The following is an 18147-nucleotide window of genomic DNA, read 5'->3' as shown; positions in this document are numbered from 1 at the left end:
CCATAGTGTGTTTTCTGCATGTGTGACTCTGTTCTGTTTTGTAATTCAGTTCAAGTGTAACGGTTTTTACATTCCCTCTATCAGTGATACCTTTTGAGAAGTGTCCTTTTCTGTGTGACTTATTTCACTTAGAGTCGTCATACCTAAATCCACTCATCATGCTGCTACTAGCCTTATGACATTGATTTCACGGCTGAGTGATATTCCATTGTACATAAGGACCACAACTTCTTTATCCATTTTTCTCTTTCCTGGGATATTGAAGGTGGAATGAAGTGGAGGTCCTTGTCAACAGAGCAGCCCTAAACTTTGGGGTGCTTGTGTCTTGCTGATTTTTCATTTTCCCAATTTATACCCCCATGAGTGGAAGTGCCCTATGCTCTCTAAGCTGTGTTTTTTAGATGTTTCAGGACACACCGTACTCTTCTCCAGAGTGGCTGTTGGCAATTTACATCCCGCCCATCAGTGTAGCAAGGCTCCCATTTCTCCATGGCCTGTCCTGCATTTCTGGTTTTGACACTTTTTTCAGCATGGCCCTTTTAACCGATGGGAAGCGAGACTTCTTTGTAGCGCTGATTTGCCTTTCCAGGTTGCTTGGTTGGCCAAAAAGGGCGTATGCGTTTTTTCCTGAATATATTCAGGAAAAAACGCATACGCCCTTTTTGGCCAAGGGCATCATTGTCAACGTTTTGCCGCTTTTCATGTGCTTTAAAGGCGATTCGAATCTACCTCCTGAAATCTGTTTCCTGCAATTCTGCCTTGATTTCAAATCCTCTTCTTTGCCTTCCCTCAATATATTTGTGGACGAGAGTTATCATTTATAACTCTGCAGGTTTGTGAATTGCAGTGCCCTGAACCTCCATTTTACAACTCGCGTTTTTGGGAGATGACCGCAAAAGCGCAGGATGGCTTCAGGCCCTGTTCTTGATCCGGGGGGCAGGCTGAGCCTGTGGTTAATTCTTCTTCCTGATGGGAAAATAGAGTGACCTGTGCCTGTCCCAACACCAAGAGCTAGTCTCTCATTGTTTCCACGTCTTCCCGTTCATCCTCAGGACAAATTGCAACCTGTACGGAACAGGAGGTTAAAGGTGATGATGCTCCAAGGAGGGAGATTGCTAGTAAAGTGGCTGGAATGGCAAACCCGGGCACAGGCAGATGAGAAATGAGGTGCGTTTTAGAAACCTTTCCCCATCACACGGTGTACCATCTTCTGGGTATCTCATGCATGTTTACGATGTAGGAAGATGCCCTTCAACCTGGAGATTTGGGACCCATGCGATGGGTACCACGCAGTATTACTTTAAAGGGTCTGCGTTTGCTCACCCAACCTCACCAAACCTCTCAGCCGCAACAGTGTCCACCCTTATGTCTCATCCAGCTGTGGGTCTAGATATGGTCAATCCAGGTTGCATCACAGCCCCTGAACGCATTGTGTAAGAATTTCTCTCTCTTTCACTGTCTTTGTTTCATGGGTTTTTCAAAGTAATTTATTTTTATAATGGGGTTTAGCTGCTTTTCACTGCTGTGTTTATGCCGCTTTACACCCACTTGACACACTAACAGAGAGATATCAATACAGAGGTTTTAAGATTATTACTAGTCAGATATATTCTTGTGCGGTGAATAGGGCGTGTTGAGTCCAGTTCTCTGAGCAAGGAGTAGGTCTTGTCTATTACATATTGGGTTTATGGAACGGTATCTGAGCTAATTTGAAACCCTTGTTTTATGTATCACCCCACCTCACCTTTCCCGTTAAGCAGCCATAGTGTGTTTTCTGCATGTGTGACTCTGTTCTGTTTTGTAATTCAGTTCAAGTGTAACGGTTTTTACATTCCCTCTATCAGTGATACTTTATGAGAAGTGTCCTTTTCTGTGTGACTTATTTCACTTAGAATCGTCGTACCTAAATCCACTCGTCATGCTGCTACTAGCCTTATGACATTGATTTCATGGCTGAGTGATATTCCAGTGTACATAAGGACCACAACTTCTTTATCCATTTTTCTCTTTCCTGGGATATTGAAGGTGGAATGAAGTGGAGGTCCTTGTCAACACAGCAGTCCTAAACTTTGGGGTGCTTGTGTCTTGCTGATTTTTAATTTTCCCAATTTATACCCCCATGAGTGGAAGTGCCCTATGCTCTCTAAGCTGTGTTTTTTAGATGTTTCAGGACACACCGTACTCTCCTCCAGAGTGGCTGTTGGCAATTTACATCCCGCCCATCAGTGTACCAAGGCTCCCATTTCTCCATGGCCTGTCCTGCATTTCTGGTTTTGACACTTTTTTCAGCATGGCCTTTTTAACCGATGGGAAGCGAGACTTCTTTGTAGCGCTGATTTGCCTTTCCAGGTTGCTTGGTTGGCCAAAAAGGGCGTATGCGTTTTTTCCTGAATATATTCAGGAAAAAACGCATACGCCCTTTTTGGCCAAGGGCATCATTGTCAACGTTTTGCCGCTTTTCATGTGCTTTAAAGGCGATTCGAATCTACCTCCTGAAATCTGTTTCCTGCAATTCTGCCTTGATTTCAAATCCTCTTCTTTGCCTTCCCTCAATATATTTGTGGACGAGAGTTATCATTTATAACTCTGCAGGTTTGTGAATTGCAGTGCCCTGAACCTCCATTTACAACTCGCTTTTTAGGGAGCTGGCCACAAAAGCGCAGGATGGCTTCAGGCCCTGTTCTGGTTCCGGTGGGCAGGCTGAGCCTGTGGTTAATTCTTCTTCCTGATGGGAAAATAGAGTGACCTGTGCCTGTCCCAACACCAAGAGCTAGTCTCTCATTGGTTCCACGTCTTCCCGTTCATCCTCAGGACAAATTGCAACCTGTACGGAACAGGAGGTTAAAGGTGCTGATGCTCCAAGTAGGGAGATTGCTAGTAAAGTGGCTGGAATAGCGAACCCGGGCACAAGGAGATGAGAAATGAGGTGCGTTTTAGAAACGTTTCCACATCACACGGTGTACCATCTTCTGGGTTTCTCATGCATGTTTTCGATGTAGGAAGATGCCCTCGAACCTGGAGATTTGGGACCCATGCGATGGGTACCACGCAGTATTACTTTAAAGGGTCTGCGTTTGCTCACCCAACCTCACCAAACCTCTCAGCCGCAACAGTGTCCACCCTTATGTCTCATCCAGCTGTGGGTCTAGATATGGTCAATCCAGGTTGCATCACAGCCCCTGAACGCATTGTGTAAGAATTTCTCTCTCTTTCACTGTCTTTGTTTCATGGGTTTTTCAAAGTAATTTATTTTTATAATGGGGTTTAGCTGCTTTTCACTGCTGTGTTTATGCCGCTTTTTACCCACTTGACACACTAACAGAGAGATATCAATACATAGGTTTTAAGATTATTACTAGTCAGATATATTCTTGTGCGGTGAATAGGGCGTGTTGAGTCCAGTTCTCTGAGCAAGGAGTAGGTCTTGTCTATTACATATTGGGTTTATGGAACGGTATCTGAGCTAATTTGAAACCCTTGTTTTATGTATCACCCCACCTCACCTTTCCCGTTAAGCAGCCATAGTGTGTTTTCTGCATGTGTGACTCTGTTCTGTTTTGTAATTCAGTTCAAGTGTAACGGTTTTTACATTCCCTCTATCAGTGATACCTTTTGAGAAGTGTCCTTTTCTGTGTGACTTATTTCACTTAGAGTCGTCATACCTAAATCCACTCATCATGCTGCTACTAGCCTTATGACATTGATTTCACGGCTGAGTGATATTCCATTGTACATAAGGACCACAACTTCTTTATCCATTTTTCTCTTTCCTGGGATATTGAAGGTGGAATGAAGTGGAGGTCCTTGTCAACAGAGCAGCCCTAAACTTTGGGGTGCTTGTGTCTTGCTGATTTTTCATTTTCCCAATTTATACCCCCATGAGTGGAAGTGCCCTATGCTCTCTAAGCTGTGTTTTTTAGATGTTTCAGGACACACCGTACTCTTCTCCAGAGTGGCTGTTGGCAATTTACATCCCGCCCATCAGTGTAGCAAGGCTCCCATTTCTCCATGGCCTGTCCTGCATTTCTGGTTTTGACACTTTTTTCAGCATGGCCCTTTTAACCGATGGGAAGCGAGACTTCTTTGTAGCGCTGATTTGCCTTTCCAGGTTGCTTGGTTGGCCAAAAAGGGCGTATGCGTTTTTTCCTGAATATATTCAGGAAAAAACGCATACGCCCTTTTTGGCCAAGGGCATCATTGTCAACGTTTTGCCGCTTTTCATGTGCTTTAAAGGCGATTCGAATCTACCTCCTGAAATCTGTTTCCTGCAATTCTGCCTTGATTTCAAATCCTCTTCTTTGCCTTCCCTCAATATATTTGTGGACGAGAGTTATCATTTATAACTCTGCAGGTTTGTGAATTGCAGTGCCCTGAACCTCCATTTTACAACTCGCGTTTTTGGGAGATGACCGCAAAAGCGCAGGATGGCTTCAGGCCCTGTTCTTGATCCGGGGGGCAGGCTGAGCCTGTGGTTAATTCTTCTTCCTGATGGGAAAATAGAGTGACCTGTGCCTGTCCCAACACCAAGAGCTAGTCTCTCATTGTTTCCACGTCTTCCCGTTCATCCTCAGGACAAATTGCAACCTGTACGGAACAGGAGGTTAAAGGTGATGATGCTCCAAGGAGGGAGATTGCTAGTAAAGTGGCTGGAATGGCAAACCCGGGCACAGGCAGATGAGAAATGAGGTGCGTTTTAGAAACCTTTCCCCATCACACGGTGTACCATCTTCTGGGTATCTCATGCATGTTTACGATGTAGGAAGATGCCCTTCAACCTGGAGATTTGGGACCCATGCGATGGGTACCACGCAGTATTACTTTAAAGGGTCTGCGTTTGCTCACCCAACCTCACCAAACCTCTCAGCCGCAACAGTGTCCACCCTTATGTCTCATCCAGCTGTGGGTCTAGATATGGTCAATCCAGGTTGCATCACAGCCCCTGAACGCATTGTGTAAGAATTTCTCTCTCTTTCACTGTCTTTGTTTCATGGGTTTTTCAAAGTAATTTATTTTTATAATGGGGTTTAGCTGCTTTTCACTGCTGTGTTTATGCCGCTTTACACCCACTTGACACACTAACAGAGAGATATCAATACAGAGGTTTTAAGATTATTACTAGTCAGATATATTCTTGTGCGGTGAATAGGGCGTGTTGAGTCCAGTTCTCTGAGCAAGGAGTAGGTCTTGTCTATTACATATTGGGTTTATGGAACGGTATCTGAGCTAATTTGAAACCCTTGTTTTATGTATCACCCCACCTCACCTTTCCCGTTAAGCAGCCATAGTGTGTTTTCTGCATGTGTGACTCTGTTCTGTTTTGTAATTCAGTTCAAGTGTAACGGTTTTTACATTCCCTCTATCAGTGATACCTTTTGAGAAGTGTCCTTTTCTGTGTGACTTATTTCACTTAGAGTCGTCATACCTAAATCCACTCATCATGCTGCTACTAGCCTTATGACATTGATTTCACGGCTGAGTGATATTCCATTGTACATAAGGACCACAACTTCTTTATCCATTTTTCTCTTTCCTGGGATATTGAAGGTGGAATGAAGTGGAGGTCCTTGTCAACAGAGCAGCCCTAAACTTTGGGGTGCTTGTGTCTTGCTGATTTTTCATTTTCCCAATTTATACCCCCATGAGTGGAAGTGCCCTATGCTCTCTAAGCTGTGTTTTTTAGATGTTTCAGGACACACCGTACTCTTCTCCAGAGTGGCTGTTGGCAATTTACATCCCGCCCATCAGTGTAGCAAGGCTCCCATTTCTCCATGGCCTGTCCTGCATTTCTGGTTTTGACACTTTTTTCAGCATGGCCCTTTTAACCGATGGGAAGCGAGACTTCTTTGTAGCGCTGATTTGCCTTTCCAGGTTGCTTGGTTGGCCAAAAAGGGCGTATGCGTTTTTTCCTGAATATATTCAGGAAAAAACGCATACGCCCTTTTTGGCCAAGGGCATCATTGTCAACGTTTTGCCGCTTTTCATGTGCTTTAAAGGCGATTCGAATCTACCTCCTGAAATCTGTTTCCTGCAATTCTGCCTTGATTTCAAATCCTCTTCTTTGCCTTCCCTCAATATATTTGTGGACGAGAGTTATCATTTATAACTCTGCAGGTTTGTGAATTGCAGTGCCCTGAACCTCCATTTTACAACTCGCGTTTTTGGGAGATGACCGCAAAAGCGCAGGATGGCTTCAGGCCCTGTTCTTGATCCGGGGGGCAGGCTGAGCCTGTGGTTAATTCTTCTTCCTGATGGGAAAATAGAGTGACCTGTGCCTGTCCCAACACCAAGAGCTAGTCTCTCATTGTTTCCACGTCTTCCCGTTCATCCTCAGGACAAATTGCAACCTGTACGGAACAGGAGGTTAAAGGTGATGATGCTCCAAGGAGGGAGATTGCTAGTAAAGTGGCTGGAATGGCAAACCCGGGCACAGGCAGATGAGAAATGAGGTGCGTTTTAGAAACCTTTCCCCATCACACGGTGTACCATCTTCTGGGTATCTCATGCATGTTTACGATGTAGGAAGATGCCCTTCAACCTGGAGATTTGGGACCCATGCGATGGGTACCACGCAGTATTACTTTAAAGGGTCTGCGTTTGCTCACCCAACCTCACCAAACCTCTCAGCCGCAACAGTGTCCACCCTTATGTCTCATCCAGCTGTGGGTCTAGATATGGTCAATCCAGGTTGCATCACAGCCCCTGAACGCATTGTGTAAGAATTTCTCTCTCTTTCACTGTCTTTGTTTCATGGGTTTTTCAAAGTAATTTATTTTTATAATGGGGTTTAGCTGCTTTTCACTGCTGTGTTTATGCCGCTTTACACCCACTTGACACACTAACAGAGAGATATCAATACAGAGGTTTTAAGATTATTACTAGTCAGATATATTCTTGTGCGGTGAATAGGGCGTGTTGAGTCCAGTTCTCTGAGCAAGGAGTAGGTCTTGTCTATTACATATTGGGTTTATGGAACGGTATCTGAGCTAATTTGAAACCCTTGTTTTATGTATCACCCCACCTCACCTTTCCCGTTAAGCAGCCATAGTGTGTTTTCTGCATGTGTGACTCTGTTCTGTTTTGTAATTCAGTTCAAGTGTAACGGTTTTTATATTCCCTCTATCAGTGATACCTTTTGAGAAGTGTCCTTTTCTGTGTGACTTATTTCACTTAGAGTCGTCATACCTAAATCCACTCATCATGCTGCTACTAGCCTTATGACATTGATTTCACGGCTGAGTGATATTCCATTGTACATAAGGACCACAACTTCTTTATCCATTTTTCTCTTTCCTGGGATATTGAAGGTGGAATGAAGTGGAGGTCCTTGTCAACAGAGCAGCCCTAAACTTTGGGGTGCTTGTGTCTTGCTGATTTTTCATTTTCCCAATTTATACCCCCATGAGTGGAAGTGCCCTATGCTCTCTAAGCTGTGTTTTTTAGATGTTTCAGGACACACCGTACTCTTCTCCAGAGTGGCTGTTGGCAATTTACATCCCGCCCATCAGTGTAGCAAGGCTCCCATTTCTCCATGGCCTGTCCTGCATTTCTGGTTTTGACACTTTTTTCAGCATGGCCCTTTTAACCGATGGGAAGCGAGACTTCTTTGTAGCGCTGATTTGCCTTTCCAGGTTGCTTGGTTGGCCAAAAAGGGCGTATGCGTTTTTTCCTGAATATATTCAGGAAAAAACGCATACGCCCTTTTTGGCCAAGGGCATCATTGTCAACGTTTTGCCGCTTTTCATGTGCTTTAAAGGCGATTCGAATCTACCTCCTGAAATCTGTTTCCTGCAATTCTGCCTTGATTTCAAATCCTCTTCTTTGCCTTCCCTCAATATATTTGTGGACGAGAGTTATCATTTATAAGTCTGCAGGTTTGTGAATTGCAGTGCCCTGAACCTCCATTTTACAACTCGATTTTTAGGGAGCTGGCCGCAATAGCGCAGGATGGCTTCAGGCCCTGTTTTGGTTCCGGGTGGCAGGCTGAGCCTGTGGTTAATTCTTCTTCCTGATGGGAAAATAGAGTGACCTGTGCCTGTCCCAACACCAAGAGCTAGTCTCTCATTGGTTCCACGTCTTCCCGTTCATCCTCAGGACAAATTGCAACCTGTACGGAACAGGAGGTTAAAGGTGCTGATGCTCCAAGGAGGGAGATTGCTAGTAAAGCGGCTGGAATAGCGAACCCGGGCACAAGGAGATGAGAAATGAGGTGCGTTTTAGAAACCTTTCCCCATCACACGGTGTACCATCTTCTGGGTTTCTCATGCATGTTTTCGATGTAGGAAGATGCCCTTGAACCTGGAGATTTGTGACCCATGCGATGGGTACCATGCAGTATTACTTTAAAGGGTCTGCGTTTGCTCACCCAACCTCACCAAACCTCTCAGCCCCAAGAGTGTCCACCCTTATGTCTCATCCAGCTGTGGGTCTAGATATGGTCAATCCAGGTTGCATCACAGCCCCTGAACGCATTGTGTAAGAATTTCTCTCTCTTTCACTGTCTTTGTTTCATGGGTTTTTCAAAGTAATTTATTTTTATAATGGGGTTTAGCTGCTTTTCACTGCTGTGTTTATGCCGCTTTACACCCACTTGACACACTAACAGAGAGATATGAATACATAGGTTTTAAGATTATTACTAGTCAGATATATTCTTGTGCGGTGAATAGGGCGTGTTGAGTCCAGTTCTCTGAGCAAGGAGTAGGTCTTGTCTATTACATATTGGGTTTATGGAACGGTATCTGAGCTAATTTGAAACCCTTGTTTTATGTATCACCCCACCTCACCTTTCCCGTTAAGCAGCCATAGTGTGTTTTCTGCATGTGTGACTCTGTTCTGTTTTGTAATTCAGTTCAAGTGTAACGGTTTTTACATTCCCTCTATCAGTGATACCTTATGAGAAGTGTCCTTTTCTGTGTGACTTATTTCACTTAGAATCGTCGTACCTAAATCCACTCATCATGCTGCTACTAGCCTTATGAAATTGATTTCATGGCTGAGTGATATTCCATTGTACATAAGGACCACAACTTCTTTATCCATTTTTCTCTTTCCTGGGATATTGAAGGTGGAATGAAGTGGAGGTCCTTGTCAACAGAGCAGCCCTAAACTTTGGGGTGCTTGTGTCTTGCTGATTTTTAATTTTCCCAATTTATACCCCCATGAGTGGAAGTGCCCTATGCTCTCTAAGCTTTGCTTTTTAGACGTTTCAGGACTCACCGTACACTTCTCCAGAGTGGCTGTTGACAATTTACATCCCGCCCATCAGTGTAGCAAGGCTCCCATTTCTCCATGGCCTGTCCTGCATTTCTGGTTTTGACACTCTTTTCAGCATGGCCCTTTTGACCGATGGGAAGCGAGACATCTTTGTAGTGCTGATTTGCCTTTCCAGGTTGCTTGGTTGGCCAAAAAGTGCGTATGCGTTTTTTCCTGAATATATTTAGGAAAAAACGCATACGCCCTTTTTGGCCAAGGGCATCATTGTCAACGTTTTGCTGCTTTTCATGTGCTTTAAAGGCAATTCGAATCTACCTCCTGAAATCTGTTTCCTGCAATTCTGCCTTGATTTCAAATCCTCTTCTTTGCCTTCCCTCAATATATTTGTGGATGAGAGTTATCATTTATAAGTCTGCAGGTTTGTGAATTGCAGTGCCCTGAACCTCCATTTTACAACTCGCTTTTTAGGGAGCTGGCCGCAAAAGCGCAGGATGTCTTCAGGCCCTGTTCTGGTTCCGGGGGGCAGGCTGAGCCTGTGGTTAATTCTTCTTCCTGATGGGAAAATAGAGTGACCTGTGCCTGTCCCAACACCAAGAGCTAGTCTTTCATTGGTTCCACGTCTTCCCGTTCATCCTCAGTACAAATTGCAACCTGTACGGAACTGGAGGTTAAAGGTGCTGATGCTCCAAGGAGGGAGATTGCTAGTAAAGTGGCTGGAATGGCGAACCCGGGCACAAGCAGATAAGAAATGAGGTGCGTTTTAGAAACCTTTCCCCATCACACGGTGTACCGTCTTCTGGGTATCTCATGCATGTTTTCGATGTAGGAAGATGCCCTTGAACCTGGAGATTTGGGACCCATGCGATGGGTACCACGCAGTATTATTTAAAGGGTCTACGTTTGCTCACCCAACCTCACCAAACCTCTCAGCCGCAACAGTGTCCACCCTTATGTCTCATCCAGCTGTGGGTCTAGATATGGTCAATCCAGGTTGCATCACAGCCCCTGAACGCATTGTGTAAGAATTTCTCTCTCTTTCACTGTCTTTGTTTCATGGGTTTTTCAAAGTAATTTATTTTTATAATGGGGTTTAGCTGCTTTTCACTGCTGTGTTTATGCCGCTTTTTACCCACTTGACCCACTAACAGAGAGATATCAATACATAGGTTTTAAGATTATTACTAGTCAGATATATTCTTGTGCGGTGAATAGGGCGTGTTGAGTCCAGTTCTCTGAGCAAGGAGTAGGTCTTGTCTATTACATATTGGGTTTATGGAACGGTATCTGAGCTAATTTGAAACCCTTGTTTTATGTATCACCCCACCTCACCTTTCCCGTTAAGCAGCCATAGTGTGTTTTCTGCATGTGTGACTCTGTTCTGTTTTGTAATTCAGTTCAAGTGTAACGGTTTTTACATTCCCTCTATCAGTGATACTTTATGAGAAGTGTCCTTTTCTGTGTGACTTATTTCACTTAGAATCGTCGTACCTAAATCCACTCGTCATGCTGCTACTAGCCTTATGACATTGATTTCATGGCTGAGTGATATTCCAGTGTACATAAGGACCACAACTTCTTTATCCATTTTTCTCTTTCCTGGGATATTGAAGGTGGAATGAAGTGGAGGTCCTTGTCAACAGAGCAGTCCTAAACTTTGGGGTGCTTGTGTCTTGCTGATTTTTAATTTTCCCAATTTATACCCCCATGAGTGGAAGTGCCCTATGCTCTCTAAGCTGTGTTTTTTAGATGTTTCAGGACACACCGTACTCTCCTCCAGAGTGGCTGTTGGCAATTTACATCCCGCCCATCAGTGTACCAAGGCTCCCATTTCTCCATGGCCTGTCCTGCATTTCTGGTTTTGACACTTTTTTCAGCATGGCCCTTTTAACCGATGGGAAGCGAGACTTCTTTGTAGCGCTGATTTGCCTTTCCAGGTTGCTTGGTTGGCCAAAAAGGGCGTATGCGTTTTTTCCTGAATATATTCAGGAAAAAACGCATACGCCCTTTTTGGCCAAGGGCATCATTGTCAACGTTTTGCCGCTTTTCATGTGCTTTAAAGGCGATTCGAATCTACCTCCTGAAATCTGTTTCCTGCAATTCTGCCTTGATTTCAAATCCTCTTCTTTGCCTTCCCTCAATATATTTGTGGACGAGAGTTATCATTTATAAGTCTGCAGGTTTGTGAATTGCAGTGCCCTGAACCTCCATTTACAACTCGCTTTTTAGGGAGCTGGCCACAAAAGCGCAGGATGGCTTCAGGCCCTGTTCTGGTTCCGGTGGGCAGGCTGAGCCTGTGGTTAATTCTTCTTCCTGATGGGAAAATAGAGTGACCTGTGCCTGTCCCAACACCAAGAGCTAGTCTCTCATTGGTTCCACGTCTTCCCGTTCATCCTCAGGACAAATTGCAACCTGTACGGAACAGGAGGTTAAAGGTGCTGATGCTCCAAGTAGGGAGATTGCTAGTAAAGTGGCTGGAATAGCGAACCCGGGCACAAGGAGATGAGAAATGAGGTGCGTTTTAGAAACGTTTCCACATCACACGGTGTACCATCTTCTGGGTTTCTCATGCATGTTTTCGATGTAGGAAGATGCCCTCGAACCTGGAGATTTGGGACCCATGCGATGGGTACCACGCAGTATTACTTTAAAGGGTCTGCGTTTGCTCACCCAACCTCACCAAACCTCTCAGCCGCAACAGTGTCCACCCTTATGTCTCATCCAGCTGTGGGTCTAGATATGGTCAATCCAGGTTGCATCACAGCCCCTGAACGCATTGTGTAAGAATTTCTCTCTCTTTCACTGTCTTTGTTTCATGGGTTTTTCAAAGTAATTTATTTTTATAATGGGGTTTAGCTGCTTTTCACTGCTGTGTTTATGCCGCTTTTTACCCACTTGACACACTAACAGAGAGATATCAATACATAGGTTTTAAGATTATTACTAGTCAGATATATTCTTGTGCGGTGAATAGGGCGTGTTGAGTCCAGTTCTCTGAGCAAGGAGTAGGTCTTGTCTATTACATATTGGGTTTATGGAACGGTATCTGAGCTAATTTGAAACCCTTGTTTTATGTATCACCCCACCTCACCTTTCCCGTTAAGCAGCCATAGTGTGTTTTCTGCATGTGTGACTCTGTTCTGTTTTGTAATTCAGTTCAAGTGTAACGGTTTTTACATTCCCTCTATCAGTGATACCTTTTGAGAAGTGTCCTTTTCTGTGTGACTTATTTCACTTAGAGTCGTCATACCTAAATCCACTCATCATGCTGCTACTAGCCTTATGACATTGATTTCACGGCTGAGTGATATTCCATTGTACATAAGGACCACAACTTCTTTATCCATTTTTCTCTTTCCTGGGATATTGAAGGTGGAATGAAGTGGAGGTCCTTGTCAACAGAGCAGCCCTAAACTTTGGGGTGCTTGTGTCTTGCTGATTTTTCATTTTCCCAATTTACACCCCCATGAGTGGAAGTGCCCTATGCTCTCTAAGCTGTGTTTTTTAGATGTTTCAGGACACACCGTACTCTTCTCCAGAGTGGCTGTTGGCAATTTACATCCCGCCCATCAGTGTAGCAAGGCTCCCATTTCTCCATGGCCTGTCCTGCATTTCTGGTTTTGACACTTTTTTCAGCATGGCCCTTTTAACCGATGGGAAGCGAGACTTCTTTGTAGCGCTGATTTGCCTTTCCAGGTTGCTTGGTTGGCCAAAAAGGGCGTATGCGTTTTTTCCTGAATATATTCAGGAAAAAACGCATACGCCCTTTTTGGCCAAGGGCATCATTGTCAACGTTTTGCCGCTTTTCATGTGCTTTAAAGGCGATTCGAATCTACCTCCTGAAATCTGTTTCCTGCAATTCTGCCTTGATTTCAAATCCTCTTCTTTGCCTTCCCTCAATATATTTGTGGACGAGAGTTATCATTTATAACTCTGCAGGTTTGTGAATTGCAGTGCCCTGAACCTCCATTTTACAACTCGCGTTTTTGGGAGATGACCGCAAAAGCGCAGGATGGCTTCAGGCCCTGTTCTTGATCCGGGGGGCAGGCTGAGCCTGTGGTTAATTCTTCTTCCTGATGGGAAAATAGAGTGACCTGTGCCTGTCCCAACACCAAGAGCTAGTCTCTCATTGTTTCCACGTCTTCCCGTTCATCCTCAGGACAAATTGCAACCTGTACGGAACAGGAGGTTAAAGGTGATGATGCTCCAAGGAGGGAGATTGCTAGTAAAGTGGCTGGAATGGCAAACCCGGGCACAGGCAGATGAGAAATGAGGTGCGTTTTAGAAACCTTTCCCCATCACACGGTGTACCATCTTCTGGGTATCTCATGCATGTTTACGATGTAGGAAGATGCCCTTCAACCTGGAGATTTGGGACCCATGCGATGGGTACCACGCAGTATTACTTTAAAGGGTCTGCGTTTGCTCACCCAACCTCACCAAACCTCTCAGCCGCAACAGTGTCCACCCTTATGTCTCATCCAGCTGTGGGTCTAGATATGGTCAATCCAGGTTGCATCACAGCCCCTGAACGCATTGTGTAAGAATTTCTCTCTCTTTCACTGTCTTTGTTTCATGGGTTTTTCAAAGTAATTTATTTTTATAATGGGGTTTAGCTGCTTTTCACTGCTGTGTTTATGCCGCTTTACACCCACTTGACACACTAACAGAGAGATATCAATACAGAGGTTTTAAGATTATTACTAGTCAGATATATTCTTGTGCGGTGAATAGGGCGTGTTGAGTCCAGTTCTCTGAGCAAGGAGTAGGTCTTGTCTATTACATATTGGGTTTATGGAACGGTATCTGAGCTAATTTGAAACCCTTGTTTTATGTATCACCCCACCTCACCTTTCCCGTTAAGCAGCCATAGTGTGTTTTCTGCATGTGTGACTCTGTTCTGTTTTGTAATTCAGTTCAAGTGTAACGGTTTTTACATTCCCTCTATCAGTGATACTTTATGAGAAGTGTCCTTTTCTGTGTGACTTATTTCACTTAGAATCGTCGTACCTAAATCCACTCGTCATGCTGCTACTAGCCTTATGACATTGATTTCATGGCTGAGTGATATTCCAGTGTACATAAGGACCACAACTTCTTTATCCATTTTTCTCTTTCCTGGGATATTGAAGGTGGAATGAAGTGGAGGTCCTTGTCAACACAGCAGTCCTAAACTTTGGGGTGCTTGTGTCTTGCTGATTTTTAATTTTCCCAATTTATACCCCCATGAGTGGAAGTGCCCTATGCTCTCTAAGCTGTGTTTTTTAGATGTTTCAGGACACACCGTACTCTCCTCCAGAGTGGCTGTTGGCAATTTACATCCCGCCCATCAGTGTACCAAGGCTCCCATTTCTCCATGGCCTGTCCTGCATTTCTGGTTTTGACACTTTTTTCAGCATGGCCTTTTTAACCGATGGGAAGCGAGACTTCTTTGTAGCGCTGATTTGCCTTTCCAGGTTGCTTGGTTGGCCAAAAAGGGCGTATGCGTTTTTTCCTGAATATATTCAGGAAAAAACGCATACGCCCTTTTTGGCCAAGGGCATCATTGTCAACGTTTTGCCGCTTTTCATGTGCTTTAAAGGCGATTCGAATCTACCTCCTGAAATCTGTTTCCTGCAATTCTGCCTTGATTTCAAATCCTCTTCTTTGCCTTCCCTCAATATATTTGTGGACGAGAGTTATCATTTATAACTCTGCAGGTTTGTGAATTGCAGTGCCCTGAACCTCCATTTACAACTCGCTTTTTAGGGAGCTGGCCACAAAAGCGCAGGATGGCTTCAGGCCCTGTTCTGGTTCCGGTGGGCAGGCTGAGCCTGTGGTTAATTCTTCTTCCTGATGGGAAAATAGAGTGACCTGTGCCTGTCCCAACACCAAGAGCTAGTCTCTCATTGGTTCCACGTCTTCCCGTTCATCCTCAGGACAAATTGCAACCTGTACGGAACAGGAGGTTAAAGGTGCTGATGCTCCAAGTAGGGAGATTGCTAGTAAAGTGGCTGGAATAGCGAACCCGGGCACAAGGAGATGAGAAATGAGGTGCGTTTTAGAAACGTTTCCACATCACACGGTGTACCATCTTCTGGGTTTCTCATGCATGTTTTCGATGTAGGAAGATGCCCTCGAACCTGGAGATTTGGGACCCATGCGATGGGTACCACGCAGTATTACTTTAAAGGGTCTGCGTTTGCTCACCCAACCTCACCAAACCTCTCAGCCGCAACAGTGTCCACCCTTATGTCTCATCCAGCTGTGGGTCTAGATATGGTCAATCCAGGTTGCATCACAGCCCCTGAACGCATTGTGTAAGAATTTCTCTCTCTTTCACTGTCTTTGTTTCATGGGTTTTTCAAAGTAATTTATTTTTATAATGGGGTTTAGCTGCTTTTCACTGCTGTGTTTATGCCGCTTTTTACCCACTTGACACACTAACAGAGAGATATCAATACATAGGTTTTAAGATTATTACTAGTCAGATATATTCTTGTGCGGTGAATAGGGCGTGTTGAGTCCAGTTCTCTGAGCAAGGAGTAGGTCTTGTCTATTACATATTGGGTTTATGGAACGGTATCTGAGCTAATTTGAAACCCTTGTTTTATGTATCACCCCACCTCACCTTTCCCGTTAAGCAGCCATAGTGTGTTTTCTGCATGTGTGACTCTGTTCTGTTTTGTAATTCAGTTCAAGTGTAACGGTTTTTACATTCCCTCTATCAGTGATACCTTTTGAGAAGTGTCCTTTTCTGTGTGACTTATTTCACTTAGAGTCGTCATACCTAAATCCACTCATCATGCTGCTACTAGCCTTATGACATTGATTTCACGGCTGAGTGATATTCCATTGTACATAAGGACCACAACTTCTTTATCCATTTTTCTCTTTCCTGGGATATTGAAGGTGGAATGAAGTGGAGGTCCTTGTCAACAGAGCAGCCCTAAACTTTGGGGTGCTTGTGTCTTGCTGATTTTTCATTTTCCCAATTTATACCCCCATGAGTGGAAGTGCCCTATGCTCTCTAAGCTGTGTTTTTTAGATGTTTCAGGACACACCGTACTCTTCTCCAGAGTGGCTGTTGGCAATTTACATCCCGCCCATCAGTGTAGCAAGGCTCCCATTTCTCCATGGCCTGTCCTGCATTTCTGGTTTTGACACTTTTTTCAGCATGGCCCTTTTAACCGATGGGAAGCGAGACTTCTTTGTAGCGCTGATTTGCCTTTCCAGGTTGCTTGGTTGGCCAAAAAGGGCGTATGCGTTTTTTCCTGAATATATTCAGGAAAAAACGCATACGCCCTTTTTGGCCAAGGGCATCATTGTCAACGTTTTGCCGCTTTTCATGTGCTTTAAAGGCGATTCGAATCTACCTCCTGAAATCTGTTTCCTGCAATTCTGCCTTGATTTCAAATCCTCTTCTTTGCCTTCCCTCAATATATTTGTGGACGAGAGTTATCATTTATAACTCTGCAGGTTTGTGAATTGCAGTGCCCTGAACCTCCATTTTACAACTCGCGTTTTTGGGAGATGACCGCAAAAGCGCAGGATGGCTTCAGGCCCTGTTCTTGATCCGGGGGGCAGGCTGAGCCTGTGGTTAATTCTTCTTCCTGATGGGAAAATAGAGTGACCTGTGCCTGTCCCAACACCAAGAGCTAGTCTCTCATTGTTTCCACGTCTTCCCGTTCATCCTCAGGACAAATTGCAACCTGTACGGAACAGGAGGTTAAAGGTGATGATGCTCCAAGGAGGGAGATTGCTAGTAAAGTGGCTGGAATGGCAAACCCGGGCACAGGCAGATGAGAAATGAGGTGCGTTTTAGAAACCTTTCCCCATCACACGGTGTACCATCTTCTGGGTATCTCATGCATGTTTACGATGTAGGAAGATGCCCTTCAACCTGGAGATTTGGGACCCATGCGATGGGTACCACGCAGTATTACTTTAAAGGGTCTGCGTTTGCTCACCCAACCTCACCAAACCTCTCAGCCGCAACAGTGTCCACCCTTATGTCTCATCCAGCTGTGGGTCTAGATATGGTCAATCCAGGTTGCATCACAGCCCCTGAACGCATTGTGTAAGAATTTCTCTCTCTTTCACTGTCTTTGTTTCATGGGTTTTTCAAAGTAATTTATTTTTATAATGGGGTTTAGCTGCTTTTCACTGCTGTGTTTATGCCGCTTTACACCCACTTGACACACTAACAGAGAGATATCAATACAGAGGTTTTAAGATTATTACTAGTCAGATATATTCTTGTGCGGTGAATAGGGCGTGTTGAGTCCAGTTCTCTGAGCAAGGAGTAGGTCTTGTCTATTACATATTGGGTTTATGGAACGGTATCTGAGCTAATTTGAAACCCTTGTTTTATGTATCACCCCACCTCACCTTTCCCGTTAAGCAGCCATAGTGTGTTTTCTGCATGTGTGACTCTGTTCTGTTTTGTAATTCAGTTCAAGTGTAACGGTTTTTACATTCCCTCTATCAGTGATACCTTTTGAGAAGTGTCCTTTTCTGTGTGACTTATTTCACTTAGAGTCGTCATACCTAAATCCACTCATCATGCTGCTACTAGCCTTATGACATTGATTTCACGGCTGAGTGATATTCCATTGTACATAAGGACCACAACTTCTTTATCCATTTTTCTCTTTCCTGGGATATTGAAGGTGGAATGAAGTGGAGGTCCTTGTCAACAGAGCAGCCCTAAACTTTGGGGTGCTTGTGTCTTGCTGATTTTTCATTTTCCCAATTTATACCCCCATGAGTGGAAGTGCCCTATGCTCTCTAAGCTGTGTTTTTTAGATGTTTCAGGACACACCGTACTCTTCTCCAGAGTGGCTGTTGGCAATTTACATCCCGCCCATCAGTGTAGCAAGGCTCCCATTTCTCCATGGCCTGTCCTGCATTTCTGGTTTTGACACTTTTTTCAGCATGGCCCTTTTAACCGATGGG

The sequence above is a fragment of the Balaenoptera borealis genome (genome assembly GCF_965194805.1).
Source record: "Balaenoptera borealis genome assembly, contig: HAP1_SCAFFOLD_42, whole genome shotgun sequence".
Lineage (NCBI taxonomy): Eukaryota > Metazoa > Chordata > Mammalia > Artiodactyla > Balaenopteridae > Balaenoptera > Balaenoptera borealis.
This window is presented reverse-complemented; position numbering follows the sequence as displayed.